The sequence below is a fragment of the Dioscorea cayenensis genome, chromosome 20 (genome assembly GCF_009730915.1).
Source record: "Dioscorea cayenensis subsp. rotundata cultivar TDr96_F1 chromosome 20, TDr96_F1_v2_PseudoChromosome.rev07_lg8_w22 25.fasta, whole genome shotgun sequence".
Taxonomy (NCBI): domain Eukaryota; kingdom Viridiplantae; phylum Streptophyta; class Magnoliopsida; order Dioscoreales; family Dioscoreaceae; genus Dioscorea; species Dioscorea cayenensis.
In genome coordinates, this window is record NC_052490.1 from 11299339 (window position 1) to 11318105 (window position 18767).

Genomic DNA, 18767 nt, shown 5'->3' on the forward strand with positions numbered 1-18767 from the left:
TCAAATTGTGAGAGATGGTGAGTGGTTCAGATGGGGATTTTTTTTTGCTTCCATGCTTCCTTGGATGGTTTTAGGAAGGGATGTAGGGCTATGTTATTTCTTGACAATACTCATTTGTTGGGGAGATACAATGATATTCTATTAGGAGCGACCAGGAAAGATGGTAATGAGGGGTTCTTTCACCTAGCATTTGCCATCGTGGACAATGAGACAGATGATAATTGGACATGGTTCATATTGAAATTGGGTGATGCACTTTATGGCGATGAAAAATACCATGATATTATTACATTCATTTCAGACCGGTCCAAGGGCCTTGTCAATGCTGTTGCCAAGGTGTTTCCATCTGCCCCACATGGTTATTGCTTGCGCCATCTTCAGGTTAACTTCATTAAATCAAATAGACAGTTAGGGAAGGCATTAAAAGATGAGTGCTGGAGGTTGATAGGCAAAGTCGCATATGTATGTACATCGAAAGAATTCGACTCTGTCACGAATGAATTACAACAAATGTCACCACATGCACATAGTTGGAGGCTTCACAAGTTGGATGTATCACATTGGTCCAACTACTTGTTCATAGGTCGATGATGGGGAGTGATGTACTCAAATGTTGCTGAGTCATTCAACTCCTGGATCAGGGAAGCACGTCACTTACCAATATGTAACATGGTGGATTCTATCAGGTATGCCCGCTCCCACACGATATATTCCATTTCGGGAGGTTATGGAGCAATAGCTTCCTATATTTGGTTTCCACTTTAAGAAATTATGTATTGATGTATCATTGGATACTTCATATTAATTTTGTGTTTAACGCTTTAGAATCTAGTATTTCAGACTAATATCCGGTGATTTGGTTTAATATTTACTGTTTCTGTTTACTATATGCTAGACACGGTTAGTTTCTATCATACACAGTTACAACTATTATTCCTTCATGTGATGCAGGTTCAATATGATAAATATGATGTGCGATCAATGTGAACATTGCTAGATGTGGAACACTTACCTTTGCCCCACAATCCACAAGAAGATTAAGGACGTAGTTGAGGATAGCAGGGCTTGGGTCATAGATCGTTCGGATGGGGAACATTTTGAAGTGATTGATAACCAAAGCAATTCTGTTAGTCTGCGCGACAGGGAATGTTCTTGTCGCAGGTGGCAAGTTTATGGTCTCTCGTGTAAGCATGCGTGTGTTGCAATCATGGTGACCGGTACAAATGTGCACAGCTTCATTGAAAGATACCACACTCATGTGAACTTATTTCAAGAGCCTTTTGCCATTCAGATTTTCCCTATTCCAGATCATGATAAACCAAGGGATGATAACCGCGTGCTCCAACTTTGGCCACCCATTGCCAAGAAAAGGCCAGGCAGGCTGAGACTTTGAAGGATTGAGTCACAAGCATTTGGGCTATGAGAATTATGATGCAGCCGATGCCAACAGGTGGGTCATAATAAGACTACTTGTAACAAGGTTATCGCGGACTGAATTTTGGGCTTATATGTTTTTTGCATAACTATGACTTTTGCTTGAGGTATTCACAACCAATGTATGTCAAAATATGTCCTTTGTTTTTAGTAAATGCATTTCCAATGTCATTTTGGGTCCATAGAGTTCATTACTTAAAAATCCATTAAAAAAAATATATGTAGTTTATAATATTATAACGCTATTGCCTATGCCAAAGTACAGTTTCATATCGTAAAGTGAAGTCCACAAACGTAGCCACAAACATAGTAAAGTAATTAGTTATAACAAATTATAAACAGAAACATCCGTAGTAAACACAAGTTCCCAATATCTAGTTCACTAAGAGTTATATAAACTGCAACACAAATAACTGAACAATAACTGCTAAAAGTAGAATGCATATCACTCCGTTTGTCTCATTATTCGCCCGTTGTTATTGTTCCTCCACAAATGTTTCTGTAGTTGTTGTTGTCTCAGGTGGTTTGGTTGACTTAATTGTCTCGAGTGCATTCTCATCTGCTTGTGCAAGGTTTGAGTCGCTTGTGTTGTCCTGGCCTGTTGCATCCACGATGGTGCCGGAATTGTTATCTTCCTTGAGTAGAGGTTTTCGAGGGATTCTATCAACCAAAATTCTCACTGCATACTCTAGTCACTGTTCCATAAATCGCATCATATATGTACTACAATCAAGACTGTCAGGCCTCTGTTGCAGACATTGTTTCACATATGTGAGTGGGTACGAGACGGTGTCTCCAAGACCAAGTGCCACCTGAATATATTTGTCGAATAAGGCCCATTGAAAGCGTGAACACAATGGCAATAAGTCACATATCATGAAAGGGCATGTAAAGAAGTATAAGAGTTTATGGATTTTACCATGTCCCTTGCTGCCTGATCATGCACAACACTTCTAGTTGATGAGTAGTGCAAGTATTCTTTCTTGTCTTTCTCGAGAACGAGGAGGTGGTAGTGCCTGTGCGAAACTATTGGCATAAGTACCACCTCAATTAAAGAATAGTCATGCAAAGCAGAGGCCAACATCTTGTGCAGGTTCTTGCTTGAGTGTTCCCTTTTAGAGAGAACAAGGGGCCATTGGTCTAGTCATGGTTGCCCTCTACTTAAATTGTCCTGGATTTGTCTTCAAGGAATTAAGCATTATCAAGACGAAGGTGTTGACAACGTCCTCGGGTACCATGTGTTTGTCATCTAACAAGATGTACAGATAGGCACGACTTGTGTGCCCCAATTCATAGGCCCAGACATATGTTCTGATTCAAACAAAACATTTAGCACAAAAACAAAAAATAACATAACATAGATGCACCAATATGGACAAGGAAATGCTAATTGCAAACACATACTTCCAATATTGAACGGCAAAAGAAAAGAACAATACGAATGCAGGTTCTTACATAGGAAAGTTAAATTTATAACTAATAATGCGTTATCCATACTTAAACTCCAATTTGTACACTGTTAAGTTGTTTTATAAACTATAAATAGTTCATGCATATTGAAATGAAAAAAAAGTACCAATCAATATAATGAGTTAACAAGTTTTTTAAATTGACTTACTCATCCATTCGGGTGCTAATGAAGACAGAAAGAGTCAATTGTTGTAGTTTGGTCAGCCTTTGAAATCCTGTAGGCCTTTTCTTCGGTGGTACAAAGTTCATTAGTGGTTGAGGTATGTCACTGTCGGAATCAATTTACGCAGCTGTTGCTTCTTGCTGGATGATATCGTGGTTCAATGCTTGCATGTTATCTGACCCAATGTTTGCTACATTGGGTTCCCCGATGTCAACTTTAATTTGTACTTCACCAACTTGTACAGAGTCAACCTATTTGTCAATGCCATCCATTGTTTCCTCACCTACTGCAGTCAATTACGATGGAGGTAATGCGGCTTTCTTTTTTTACTTTTACAGGTGCTACTAACTTCTTTAGTGTGGCAGGAGTTGCCGAATGAGAAGCTGTTACTGCTCTTGCAGCGAGGGTGAGAGGCCTCTCCTATTGGTTCTCATCAAACGTTTCATCAGCAACAATGTTACGCTGGCCTCGCTTTAGTGGGAGTTTTTTTACCATGCTTCTGTAGCATGGGGGATGCTTCCTTCTGGAAAGGTATGACATCATTCTTCGGGTTTGGCTTCATCATGTCCTCATCATCCTCATCCTTATGTGTCTGAGATGTTCCCTCCAAGATGCTAACCCTTGCTTGCAGTGACCTAAGCTCATCTCATAGATGAGCAAACTTATTCTCGTCTAGTCGATCATTGAGGGGAACGTCTAGACCACTATGTCCGATGCTATCTGGTATAACCTCTCTGTTGTGTCTTGTGGATGATGAAGTCTCCCTTGCTTTATCGTGGCCTTTTATATGTCTTTTTTTGATGAATTTTGAAGTTTGGGGTGGGTAGATGACTCCACCAGACTGTCTTGTAAGGCCCTATAGTCAACTTTTCCAGAACTAATAACTTCAAATTCAAACTCACCCTTTGGGACCAATGGATGGAATTGTGTCATAATAATAACCACTCAGTTATACATTTAAAGATATACATAAACTACATTGGCAGGGGATAAACATAATCTAAAATTTTTAAATACAATCAGTTATTTTTGATGTTGAATATGGCTTTCTTTTCAGGATTCAGAAAATTTATCCTTCAAAGTTCAATAGTAAACTACACTCAGTTTTTGAAATTAGAAACATCATTTTATAAACAGAAACATAAATATTTGACATTAAAGAGAATAATGTGAACATATATGTTGTTAACCTAAACGATTAACATTAGGAAGGGAATTGACATGAAAGAAAAGGAGTAAGAGGAAACCACTCACCTCTTTCCCAGTGAGTGCCTCCAGCAGGCTCCCCGAGCTGGATTGTTTCTTAAAGCTGTTCTCGCCATATCACATGATGCGTGGCAATCTTCCAAACTGTGTTTTCTTTCCTATTCCCGTAAACTCGTAAAACCAAATATTCAACGCAATGACGCATCCTTGCAAGTACCCTGCTGATGAAGATCTCCCAGAACACCTGTGTCTAACTTGTGTTGTAGTATTTGGCACATCATCAATCAGCCATTTATGTGCCGCATGGGCCCAAGCATATTGATGTAATCTGGGTAGGTCATCAACATACTGTGCTAACCATCTTGGTGCCGAGCATGACATGGTGGGGAAGAGTATGAATCCCAGGATATACACTAACAACAACTTCACGAGGCTTTCCTCTTTGTTGCCATCTTTCCTGATCACCAATGTAAATAACATCCTCACAAGGCAGTCTCTGGTTCGGTCGATCCCTTTAGGCAGGAACTCCTCAAATTTGATTCGTTCCTTCTTCCTTCTGAAGTCAATAGCCAACCTGCTACACTGTAGACCAAGCACAATTGCCATATCTTGCGGCCTGAATTGGATGTGACTTTTGCATCAGCAAATCTAACATAATGCGCTCTTGGACTACAACCTCTATTTCCAAGAAATGTGCAAATGGTATGCATCGGATTAACTCCCAATGTTTCCTTGTCATATTCTCTTTTAGCTTTTGTATGGTGTCCACGAGTGGTGTTAGGTAACACCTCCCATTCAAGAGGTTCGCAATTTGGTTAGGCATGTCGTTGATTCCTACATAATAATAATAATAATAATAATAATAATAATAATAATAATAATAATAATAAATCGGTTTACATGAGAAGGCAGCTGTGAACTTAAATAGGTGCATACCATGGTAAACAGGAAGAACAATGTCCTTGCGATTTAGAATGAAAGTGTAAACTCTAAAGCAAGAAAATAAATATGTAACACAGAACATAAACATTATGGGTGCTTCATGCTATGTTGCCATTTAGGTTTTAAAAGTAAATCTTTGCTGTCCACCATAAATTGCTCAAAGTAATGACAACTGTATTCAAACGAAGAAAACACATAACAGAATCAATAAACAACACATCAAGTGCTTTCATTGCCACAAAATTTCAAGATCTTGTCTTTGGGGGTGAACATGTAATTATTATTATTATTATTATTATTATTATTATTATTATTATTAATATTTTCATATTTTTATTATATTTCTTCATATTATTTATTTATTATTTTTCTTATTTTTTTGTTATAATTCTTCTTCTTCTTCTTCTTCTTCTTCTTATTATTATTATTATTTATAAATTATTCTTTTTTATTTATTGTTCTTCTTATTAGTTATTTATTTAATATAATTATTATTTTAATATTTTTATTATATTTCTTCTTCTTGTTCTGCTTCTTCTTATTATTATTATTCTTATGATTATTATGATTATTATTATTATTATTATTATTATTATAGTTAATTATTTTTCATATTTTTAACATATCTCTTCTTCTTCTTCTTCTTCTTCTTCTATTTCATTTTATTATTATTATTATTATTATTATTATTATTATTATTATTATTATTATTATTATTATTTCTTGTTCTTATTTTTTATTATATTTCCTTTTCTTCTTCTTTTTCTTATTTTTTTTATTAATTACTTTTCGTCTTCGTCTACTGCTTCTTCTCATGATTTATTTATTTATTTATTCTTCTTATATTTTATTATATTCTTTTTCTTTTTCTTCTACTTCTGCTTCTTATAATTATTTATTTATTTATTATTATTATTATTATTATTTTTCGTATTTTTTTGTTATATTTCTTCTTCTTCTTCATTTATTATTATTATGATTATTATTATTATAATTATTATTAATTATTAATTATTTTTCTTATTTTTTATTATATTTCTTCTTCTCTTTCTTATTATTCTTATTCTTCTTCTTCTTATTATTATTATTAGTATTTGTTATTCTTCTTAGTTATTTATTATTTTTCTTATTTTTTCTTATATTTGTTCTTCTTTTTCCTCTTATTCTACTTCTTATAATGAATTAATTAATTTATTAACATTATTATTATCATTTTTTTATTTATTATTTTTCTTATTTTTTTATATTTATTGTTCTTTTTTCTTCTACTTTTTCCTCTCTTCTTATAATTAATTAGTTAATTATCATTATTATTATCTTATTGATTTAATTATTATTTAATTATTATTTGTTTATTTTTATTCTTCTTTTCTTTTTCTTGTTCTTCTACTTCTTAATTAATTAATTAATTAGTATTATTTTTTCATATTTTTTTATTTTTTCTTCTTCTTCTTCTTCTTCATTTATTATTATTATTATTATTATTATTATTATTATTATTAAAAATATTATTATTATTAATTATAAATTATTTTTCTTATTTTTTATTATATTTGTTCTTCTCTTCTACTTCTTCTTCTTCTTCTTCTTCTTCTTCTTCTTCTTCTTCTTCTTTTTCTCATTATTATTATTAGTATTTGTTATTCTTATTAGTTATTTATTATTTTTCTTATTTTTAATTATATTTAGTCTTCTTTTCTTGTTCTTCTATTTCCTCTTCTTCTACTTCTTTTAATTAATTAATTAATTCTCATTATTATTATCATTTTATATTTATTATTTTTCTTATTTTTTATTATATTTATTGTTTTTTCTTCTACTTTTTCCTCTCATCTTATAATTAATTAATTAATTTATTATCATCTTATTTATTTATTATTTTTTTATTATTTTTTTATTATATTTATTGTTATTTTTCTTCTTCTACTTATTATTATTATTATTTTTTTATTATTATTATTATTTATTATATTTATTTTTCTTTTTCTTCTTCTACTTATTATTATTGTTATTGTTATTATTACTATTATTATTATAATTATTATTTATATTTTTTTATTATATTTATTCATGCCATTTCACAACATTCTCAACTGGCGAGGTCCGCTCATTGGGCTCGACCCGCCGAGCATCTTTGGTGTCGCGCTCGTCCATACGGGCGCGAAGCACATCGAACTCTGCAAGTAGGCGGTGAAGTAAATCACGCACATCATCATCACCGCTTGAAGCATCAGCAGCTCTGTCAGTCTTGTCGGTCGCCGACTGCGGGAGAGACCTTTTTGGGAGATTGACTTTGGGGGAATGGTCCACACCCATTTTCCGACACCTCGTCGGCTTCTCTTCTTTGGATTCTCTTCACCTTTTCTCGATGTTGGACCTGCTTTTTTATTTGTTGACCTCCTTGGAGGGGAATGCGGTCGGGCCCTCTTCTTTGAGTAACCCTTTTGGACGACCTCATATAAGTTTCCATGGGTGTTCCTCCTCTACGGCCAACAAGTGCAATTTCCTCATCATTGGCTGGGACAAGAGCATAGAACTGCAAAAGAAGCAGGAGATAAGATTTCAGCCTAACAATATATTACACATCAAACTAGTATGTTAGCCACTATTAGAGTTTATTGCACAGGAATAAAGTATATTACACAATAAAAAAGTATATTACACATTAATGCATGATATTACACATAAATATAGTATATTACACAGGAAAAGAAAAAATTACATAGAACGGGACATATCTTTAACATGAAGTTAAGGTAGTGTTTGGTTAGATGTAGTTGAAAATACAGTAGATTTTCAATTACAGTGTAGTTGTAAATTCTGGAGTTGAAAATGCAGGAGAGTCAAATCTGGTGTTTGGTTAACTGTAATTGAAAATGCTGGATTTGAAAATTTTGTGTTTGTTTGGAAGGATTTGTAAATCTGGATTTTGAAAACATGTGTTTGGTTGGATGTATTTGTATGATATAAACACCCTTGGTGAGATTACCCCCACCTTAGGTCACCATTAAATTTAATTAATTATAAATACACAAATCAAAATAATTATGCATATAATTACTTAATTTAATATAAAATTATGTTTTCATTACATATTATTGTTATTTTTAAAAATTATAAAAAAAATATATTACACTTTTTATAATTTTTTATATTGATAAAAATATAATAGTAACCATTTATTATTAAGATAAAATAATATCATGCCTTTATTTTTATTATTTATATATATTCTTTTCATTTTTTTTTATTTTTATTGTTAAATGTTTTTTATATTAAATTTTATTACATAAATATAAAAACAAAATTTAATACTTGACAAAAGTACAAATAAAAAAACAACCCGATTTTTTTACCCACAATCATCCTGCTCATCAAACTCTTAAAGAAATTTTTAGCAAAGATAGCCGATCCTAGGTCCAAACAAGAGTGCATATATACATATTAACAATTATTATCCATGCATTCCTCTCAGATAACAAAATTGAAGAGATATTAACATCCATCACCATCAGGTCCATAACATCCCTCTAAACTCATATTAAATTCATAACGAACATCCACTAGTTCAAAGAGTCCATAACATATTAAATCCATAAACATCACATTCATACCATTTGCTAATAAACTACATACATCCATGAATTTCAAAGTTAGAGATAAACATAAATAAAAATAAGATAGGTACATTGGAGAAGAAATATGATAAAGATGGTAGAATATAAAGGGCATGAGATGTCCACCACATGCGAGGCAATACACCAAGCTTGATGAATTCATGCTGAAAAAAACATAGAGGATAAAAAATAAATCATAGATAAATACGAGTGGAAAATGAACATAAGAATGATAACATTTTGTAATGAAGACTTGCTTACCATTTCTACATTTCAAAGGTCCCGACCAATGGATGCAAAGAAATCTTCCGCCCAAATCTTGCGGAAATCATCATCCATTCCAAAGAACATTCGACCTCTTGCTTCATCTCCCATCAAGTACTGGTATACCATTCCAACTTGTCTTATGGAGTAGCCATACTTTTGCAGTTTTTTACATTCTGTCGAAAGCTCTTTTGCAAAGCTCAATGATCGGCTAGATTTAACTGACTCAAATGCATCTTTGATTGTGGTGGCTAGTTCACGGATTGCATAATCTTCAGTGTTTGCCTTTACGCTTTGCTTTTTGCCTTTCTTTTTTTGTTGTGGGCTTGTTGCTCGACATGGGTCTGTAAGGGCTGCCCTCGATTTTTGGGTCCCTCGTGAGGCATTGCCCTCGTGCATTTGTCTCTCCAAAAGCCACATCATCATAATTTTTCATTATGGTGAGACTCTTCCCCGCCTATGTTGAAATCCATTTGTACACCAATAGTATTCTCAAACCGAATAGCATGACGACTCATCGGCTTGATCATTGCCACATATAGCTTCTATTAGGTCATAATCCTCGATCGGTTTGTTCAAATATAACTCATCTTGTGCATGGACCTGAATGTGAATGAATAAATCTTAAAATTAGCAATTAACATTTGAATAAGGTACAAATAAATATGCAATATAACAAGTACCTTAACCTAATCTCTATACGCTGCCTCACCCATAACAATCATTTTAAGGTTGTTATCCCAACCCATGCCACTCATTTCTTTTCAATTTTTTTAATTCTTGCCACCTTCTCCGTGATTGTCCCCGAGATGATTACCCACATTAGCCTCTCAGAATCGGTCACCCCAAATGCATCTCTCATGGCTCGAATAGCGGCATGAATTGCTTGTGGCTTAAAACCCCTTTATCAACTTTTTAGTCCTTGTTCAACTTGACTACCCATAAATCTTATAAAATAACGGCTTTTCAGTTGGTGTCCACCTCTTATGTCCCGATGTCACTATTGTGGGCTTCTTAGTCGATGAATTTTTGGCTATCCATTTCTACATTGTACCCTTCCATTCTCGTGATAAAAATTTGATATGCAACAAACTATGACAATTGTTAATTTCACATAGTATGTGAAGTAGTAAATTCATAAAAGCAAAGAAAAATATTACTCGAATTAAGCAAGTACTAAAATAATCTAGTTGTGTAATAATAGATACCAATATCAAGTTACACATCACTATTTTTATATAAATACTAGACAATGTTTAGTGCAAGTAGAGAAATAAGTATGCACTACAAAGTCATCATACAATAAGCAAAACAATAGAAGAACAAATGATTCCTTGTTGTCATAATTATATAGATATATAACTATTTGTTGGCCCACATTTCAGCCGCAATTTGGTCACGACGAGCAGCCCCATTCTTGTGCCTCTTCTCTTTGTTCCCTAATGGTGGTTTGTGATGTCTGCTGTGGTATCCAGCCTTCCTCGTAGGGAATAAAGCCATCTTGGCCACCATTGAGGATGTAATTATGTAAGATACAACATGCCAATACGAGTTCTGTTTGTGTCTTAAAAGGAAAAAAAGGCCTAGATGAGAGAACTTTAAAACGACCCTTTAAAGAACCAAATGCACGCTCAATGGAGGTACGTGCAGATGAATGCCTCAAATTAAAAAGCTCCTTAGGATTAGCAGGTGTTCGAGAGCCAAACTCCTTTAGGTGATATCTTACACCCCTATAAGGGGGTATAAAACTAGGTCTTGTGGCATATCCAGCATCAACCAAGTAATACTTCCCTAATTACAAGACATAAAATAAATTGATAAGTTTAATCATTACACTTGAATTATTCTCTAGCATTTTTATCCATAAAGCAAAGAAGTTTAATACCTTCTGGGACTTTTAACCCATTAGGTCTCTCAAGTGCATCGCGGAGTACTAGAGAATCATGTGCTCATCCTTCCCAACCAGCAAGAATGTAAGTGAAACGCAAGTCAAAATCAACAACTGCGAGAACATTTTGTGTTGGGTAAGGTTTTCTTACCTGAAATGCTGCTACTTCAGATGTTGGGACAGAAGCATGAATATGTGTCCCATCTAAGGCCCCAATACAATCCTAACATTAAATAGTTTATGTTAGATTTAATCTTATGTAATTATATGTAAGTTACATCTAATATAACAATACCTTAAAGTAAGGATATAGCTTGCTTCTCGACGCTATATATGGTTGGATTTGTGTACTTGGTGACCGCACGTATTCATGGCGCAAATCACCAATAGCATATAACACATGATTGAAGTACCTACTAACGGTCTCCCCAGACCTTAAGAAATTATGTGCAATAACATGGTTTCGTTGATTGTGTCCTATGGTGTGCAAGAACATTAATAATTGTTCCTCCACACTCATGTGTAATGTATCACGCAAAAGGCATTTTTGACGCAATATTGAGCATAGGTTGAAAAAAATAGACTTCTTCATGCGAACCATGTTGATGCTAGTAGTGTCATTTCCATCTATCAACCTAGACAAATACTTTTCCCTTATTTCTAGCCTTTCGCGTGATGGTTCTCTACAAATTCTTTTGTCTTTTTCTTTCATAGCAATAATAATATAGCATAGGCCACAACTAAAAATAGCTACTTTCCAAGAGGTACAGCTCATCATCATCCTCGAAAATGATCCATCTAATGTAAGATTGGTAAAAAAATAAATAATTTTCAGAATATAAAACAAATATAAATATCATAATGAATAATGTCAAGATATCACTATTTTTATAATTAAATTAATTACAAGCCATACTTTGGCCACTCACACCATGTATAATAAGAAGCCTTGAAATCGATTATATTTATCATAAAACTAGTTTAGAAACCATTTTATTAACATTACCAATCAAATTAGCATAATTAATCAACCATAAATTAGTACTAGTAAGCGTGACATGCATGGAACAATGTCCCATTTATGACAACTAATGCAAAGTCACAATATAAGTTTAATTTGTTTGCCAACATATTTCAAGCATTTATTCATCATTGTGTCAAATTTTATCATTAACATGTATGAACAAATTCAAATCGATGATAAAAACTTAAAATAAGTAGATCAAAAACTAAATTAATCGACATTGTAGGGAAATTAATCTTTATCATTATATAACCTTCAATACTAGGAAAGGAAAAAGTCATTAAATTTTTTTACATAGATCGTGGACCATATTAAAATAAGTTTAAATGTTTAATTACAACTTACAAGTGCGTATTTTTCAAAAATAAATAAATAAATTTCAAAAATAAATAAATCACATGTCCATACATCTTTAAATTGTCTCATTTAGGATATTTAATTTCTTTTATTTTTTTCAATAGTTTTCACAAATATTATTATTTACTCTTTACTATTAAATTATATGATGTAAATCTTATCCCTTTATCCTTTATTTATATTTCAATTCATATGATTTTTAAAACATAATTTTTAAACGTACTCGAGTGATAAGATGGTAGAAATTACAACAATTTTTACACATTTTTTTAATCATTACACTAAACCTTATCAAGAACGTGTATTAACCAGCTCATTACAAAAAAATTATTTCACCTTTTAAAAAAAGGTTTACTATGCAAATAAACACTTCAACATCTTGATCACGAAAAATAAATGAATAAATAAATAAATAAAAAAATATCAAAAAGTGTAAGCAAATCTTTATCCATGCATCAATATCACATTCCTATCAACCATGGAAGTAATAATTAAATCTAAGGCAACATAATAATAATAATAATAATAATAATAATAATAATAATAATAATAATAATAATAAACATGAATCAAATCTACACAAATCTATGCAGAGTAAAAAGATAAAAAAAGAGATAAAAAAACTTGCAAAAAAATAATAAAGACATTAAAAAAAGGGAAATATTTAAGGTTAAAATAAAAAAAGATAAGACTAACTCGATAATGTAAGAATGAGATCGATGACTTTTTTTGTTGTTTTTGCTAAGATCTTGATCCTGAAAAAAACAATAAAAAAAGATTATATTTTTGCAAGAAAATAAAAAAATAAATAAATAAACTTGTAATTAAAAAAATCCCCAAAAAAGGTAAAGAGGAACCTAGGAGTTTGTGGTAGATTTTTTGTCGCACAGAGGAAAAGATTAGCTGCAATGGAGTTCGAGAGAAAGCTCTGGAGATGTGCTATGATGGGGGAAAGTGGTGGCTTGATCCTTTGACCTCTTCATTTTGTATCACGTGACATCACGCGCGTAGACATTCTATCAAAAATCCAAAGTGTAGGAGATTGAACTACGCCCGATTTGGACGTAGTTCCAAAACTAACTAAATCCATGTCTATTGCATTTCTAACTACTTTCAAATTCTCAAATTCAACGAAACAAACACTAGATTTTCAAGTCTTTTGTAATTACAATCACATGTAGTTTTATATCCGGCCAAACAAACACACCCTAAATGTATTACATAATAAATGAGATATTACATAGTAATTACAACAACAAAATAGACAGTAAACGGGGTGTCCAGCCAACAAATTAGGAAGCTTCAACATTACACAATATTAAAAGAAAAACCTCACCCTCTTTCCAAACTGAATGATTTTTAAAAAGAGGATTGATTGATGATGCCATGATGAATGTACTCTTCCCATAACATAGAATACGGGTGTCCGACCAATGCGTTGTTTCTTCACACTTCTGTCACCTTGTAGAACCGTGATAATGAGGGCGATTACGCACCTTTTCGTATCTCGCGCTATAGCACTTCCCTTGACAACAAGCACCTGCACCTGCGGTGGCTATTTTTGGGAAGATCTTCCATGAGGCACCTGTGGATGGCATGCACCCAGCGTAGTTGGTGATAGTCTCTAGGTTGTCCGTGATACCCTAGCCACTGAAGGTGGGCGATTGAGGGATATTTAATTTTCCTCGCTATCGCCAAGCTCGGGTCCCCTAGTGTGTTTTCCTTTTTATCTCGGATCTCAAGCATCAACCGGTTTGTGGACTTCACACTATAAATGAGAAGGAAGACCCCTTCCCCTGGACACCCTCTCCTCCTCTGCTTCTTCCTCGATTAGTTTCTTCTTCATGTGTCCGTGATATTCGCCTCACCGCACCACATTTTTTTGAGATCTCATCTATCTTAGGATTTGTCATGGTCATCTTCTTCCGGAGAATCAATCACCGCAATCACGCAACAAGTTCATCTATTTTTTTCCCTGCTCAAGTCGGAAAGCCCGCTGCTATCGCCTCGACGGGTAAGCAATGACCGGCAAGCAATTAAGGTGCATTTCGACTATGGTCGTGAAAAGAAAGTTTTTCACTCATTGCTTGATTGCGGAGTATTCTCTAGAGGAGGATGACCATGACACATCCTTTTAAAACGGAGTTGATATTTAACACTTAAGAATTGTTCTTATCATTTAAAAGCTTTTCCTTATTGTGTAAACATCATTGTCTATGTTTAACTATATGGATTTTCATTTAATTTGTAATCGTTTTCATTTACAAATTTTTTCTATTTAAATATCGTTGTCTTTGCAAAACCTTGTTTAAGTGTTCGTGGTTCTACGCTGTACATGTTCAAGTCGATGAGCATGTTATGCAAATCACTGTGAGCGAGCAAAACAAAATGGGAGACCTACTTATTCACTGGACATACATACATTCAAAGGTAGAGTTACTTGTTGAGGAAAGCTCGAGATCTTCATGTTGGTCGTTGTATCGATGATCTTAACAAACATTGTAAATAAACAAATATTTTAAAAGAAATAAACTTATTTGAGTGTCAACTTTTGATATTTAAACCGAGATATTTTCTCTTAACGTTTAACTTAAATATTTTGAGAAACAAAAAAGGCATTGTAAATAAACAAAAAGTTAAATAAAAATGCTTAGTATTTAAACAAAGACAAACGGTATCTAAACAACAAAAAATGATATTTACATAGTGAGACAATGTTGTTTAAATTGAGAAACCTAGAAATTAAAACAATGACAATGATATTTAAAACAAAATCAATTATATTTAAATGAGATACAATGTTATTTACATGGTAATTCTGCTTTTACATAATTACATATTAATCTTTTTTTCACCCCAGAGGTAGACGGCGGTAGCATCGCCGCCAAGGGGGTCGAGTCGCCGCGTGGGGCGGGCATGGGGGGTTGTTCCGTAGGAGGGGATGTTGCCGCTGGAGGAAGGGGGGTCTTCGGCCGGGCGAGGTAGTGTGGGCTCCTCCCAGCACCGAGGAATTCATGCGAGGATGCCATCTCATCCCCGCCTCACGCCAAATGGGTTCGGGAGCAATGGCATTGCCCCTGCAGATGGCTCAAGAAGATTTCTTTATCCGCGATTCGCCTTTGACCAAACTTCAGAAACTAAAGTAGATAAACAACACAATGTTAGTGAAAGCATTCAATTTAAAACAATAACAAATAGTTTTTAAAACAGCTTAACTTAAATTTTTTTAAACAGCTTTATATATGTTTTTTTAAACGATATCCAAAAATATTTAAACATATAACCGATAGTGTAAACACTAAATCACATTTTTTTAAAACATAAAAAGTTGGATATTTAAACAAAGGCTCATGATTTATTACCTTCTCTTTTGACCGATCATAATATGGCTTTCTATCATCGCTTGCTTCCCGTGAACTATTTTCACCGTAGCACAACATCCCTCGGGTCTTGCCAAATCTCGTTTGATTGTGTACAAAACCCTAGACAAAAAAATGAAAAATGAAAAACAAAAACCCTATCTCGATAAATCTCCCTCGCAGACTTCAATATCATCCAATAAAAAAATAGAACTAAAAACAAAACCGAAAAAAATCTCTTTTTTTCCTGACATAATCGCTTTATAAAAACCATAAACATAGCTTTTTTTCAACGACGCCCACCCTGGCTCAATACCTCACACCGCAAACCGATGAAATCTCGAATACTTGAGCGAGAATTTTATTTGAGACAATGGTGGAAAGTGAAGAAGAACTTTGAGACAAGGATGCCCAAATTGAAAAAGAAAAAGTCAAGAGGCAGTAAAGAGAAAAAAAAGTATAACCAACGAAGTAATGATTGTCTCTAGGGATTATCCCCTATCACCACTTAAAGTGGGTCCATGTTATGAAATTCTTTTTTTGCTCCTTTGCAATGGAGGGAAAAAAATAATGGCAAATCACATCATGTCTAACCTTTATGCGTATAATTGTGCACTTTTTTTCCTTCCTCGCTTGCTTTTTTGTGAAACAAAGTTTAGAAGGCTCATTACAACTTTTTCTTCTTCTCCTCATTTGGTTTGTTCGATTTGAGTTATGTCAATTTCCCGATAAGGTGAGAATTTTTTCATTGCTCTCACTTTGATCATTCTGCAAGAGAGAGGGAGTAACACTATTTCTAAAAATGTAGGTTTATTATGGAGAGTATTTGTGGTATTGCTAGATACAACGTGGAGGGACGAGTGCTAATATTCACGGTGTTGACTTCTTGGGAATCAGTGTCGGCTGAGATATGTGAGCGATGGGGTCTTGATATTTCCTGTGTCAGGGTGAAGTTTGTCACACTTGATGGACATAAAACGGTTTGTCCAGTAGAAAACGAGGTTGACTTCTAGCGCATGTGTCACGTGTACTCCATCTTCAAATGCACTGTAGTCGAACTTGTTGTTGAGACTGATGATGTGCCATTATATCCTACTGAAAATGAGTTTTTCTTGTTGTAAGATTTTTTTCTTTTATGTTTATCGAGTTGTATAAGTTCATTATTGTTTAACTATGCCGCCTGCTTAAATATATTACATTTTCATTTTTAAACATTGTCTTCTTTCGCTTAATTTATTTTTGTCTCTATTTAATTATTAAAATTAACGCTTAACTGCTTTAATTTATCATTTAAACACTTTTATGTCTATGCTTAACATATTGATCATTGTCGCTTAAACTCGAAGTGTTGGCGTGAATTTGATTCTACGAGCCCTCCGGCCCCACCCCATGGTGATCCTCGACGTGTGGGTTGCCTTCCTTCCTCATCGATTAATCCAAGTGTTATCATTGGATATCGGACAATGTTTTTGAAGGCGTTAAACATTTCAAGGACGCACTTTTGAAATTTTTTGCAATCAAATGGAATTTTTGACTTCAAATTCATAAAGAAACGAAAAACACCGGTAATCGTGGAATGCGCTGTCGATGGTTGTTAATAGCGCCTTCATGCAAAGAAAAGAATATAATAAAAATACTTTCAGAATCAAGACAATTAACTTGTCACACACTTGCGGTGGTGGAATAGGATCGGTGTCACATTCAAAAGCGTCCAAAAAATGGGTAAGCGCACAAGTGATTCAGAAGCTCAAGAACCGGCCCTTGTACAGGGCTATGACATTCAAGAAGGATATGTTGCGGGAATATGGTGACCACATTCCATACAAGTAGGCTTGGTTGGGAAAAGAGCATGGCCGGGCGACCCTCGATGGCAGCGACATCTCCATCTATGATTTGTTGCTTTGGTACGTTGATAAGGTGGTTGAGACGAGCCCCGGTAGTATTGCGATTGTCGAAAGAGATGGTGAGTATTTTAAACGTGCATTATTTTCTTTCAGTGCGTGTATTGTGGGATTCAAGAAGGCTTGCAGGCCACTGCTATTTCTCGATGGTACACACCTCCTTGGAAAGTATCGGGGTACTCTATTGGGTGCCACAGGCAAAGATGGAAACAATGGTTTTTTCCACGCCGCCTTCAGTATTGTCGACAATAAGACCGATGGCAATTGGACTTGGTTCATTTCCAAGTTAGGTGATGCTTTATACGATGAAGTAGATTATCAAGAGATAATTACATTCATGTAGGACAGGCCTAAGGGCCCTATGAATGCTATTGCGAGAGTCTTCCCTTCTTCCCAACATGCATATTATCTTCGACATCTGGAGGCAAATTTTATGAAAGCCAATGTCAGACTCTAGAAGGTATTGAGGGAGGAGTGCTTGTCTATATACTTTCATATTGCGTGGGCATCCACGCCTAAAGAATTCGATGATACCGTGAATGAACTGCAGGCCACATCACTCGAAGCCCATCATTGGTTGATTAATAAATCGGATATGTCACATTGGTCGAATTATCTGTTCAGAGGTGAATATTGGGGTAAGATGTATTCAAATATCACAGAGTCATTCAATGCATGGATTAAAGAAGCTCGGCATTTACTGGTGACCAAAATGGTCTACTCCATAAGGTATTCGAATGTTGATTTTATTTACACTTAAGAATTGGTCTTATCTTTTAAAACATTTCATTACTGTTCAAATATCATTTTCTGTGTTTAACTATTTGTCTCATCGTTTAACTTATTTTCCTATGGTTTAAACAAATGTGTTTCCATTTAAATATCAATGTCTTTGCTTAACCTTGATAAAGATTTGTGTTCTACGTTGTACAGGTTCAAGTTGATGCGCATGTTATGCAATCGCTGTGAGCAAGCGAACAAATGGGAAACCAACTTATGCCCGGACATACATTTGAAGGTAGAGATACTTGTTAAGGATAGCTGAAATCTTTGTGTTGGTCGTTATGTCGATGATCGTTATGAAGTGATTGACCAATGCAGCAACTCTATGGATCTTGCCAATAGAACTTGCCCATGTCACA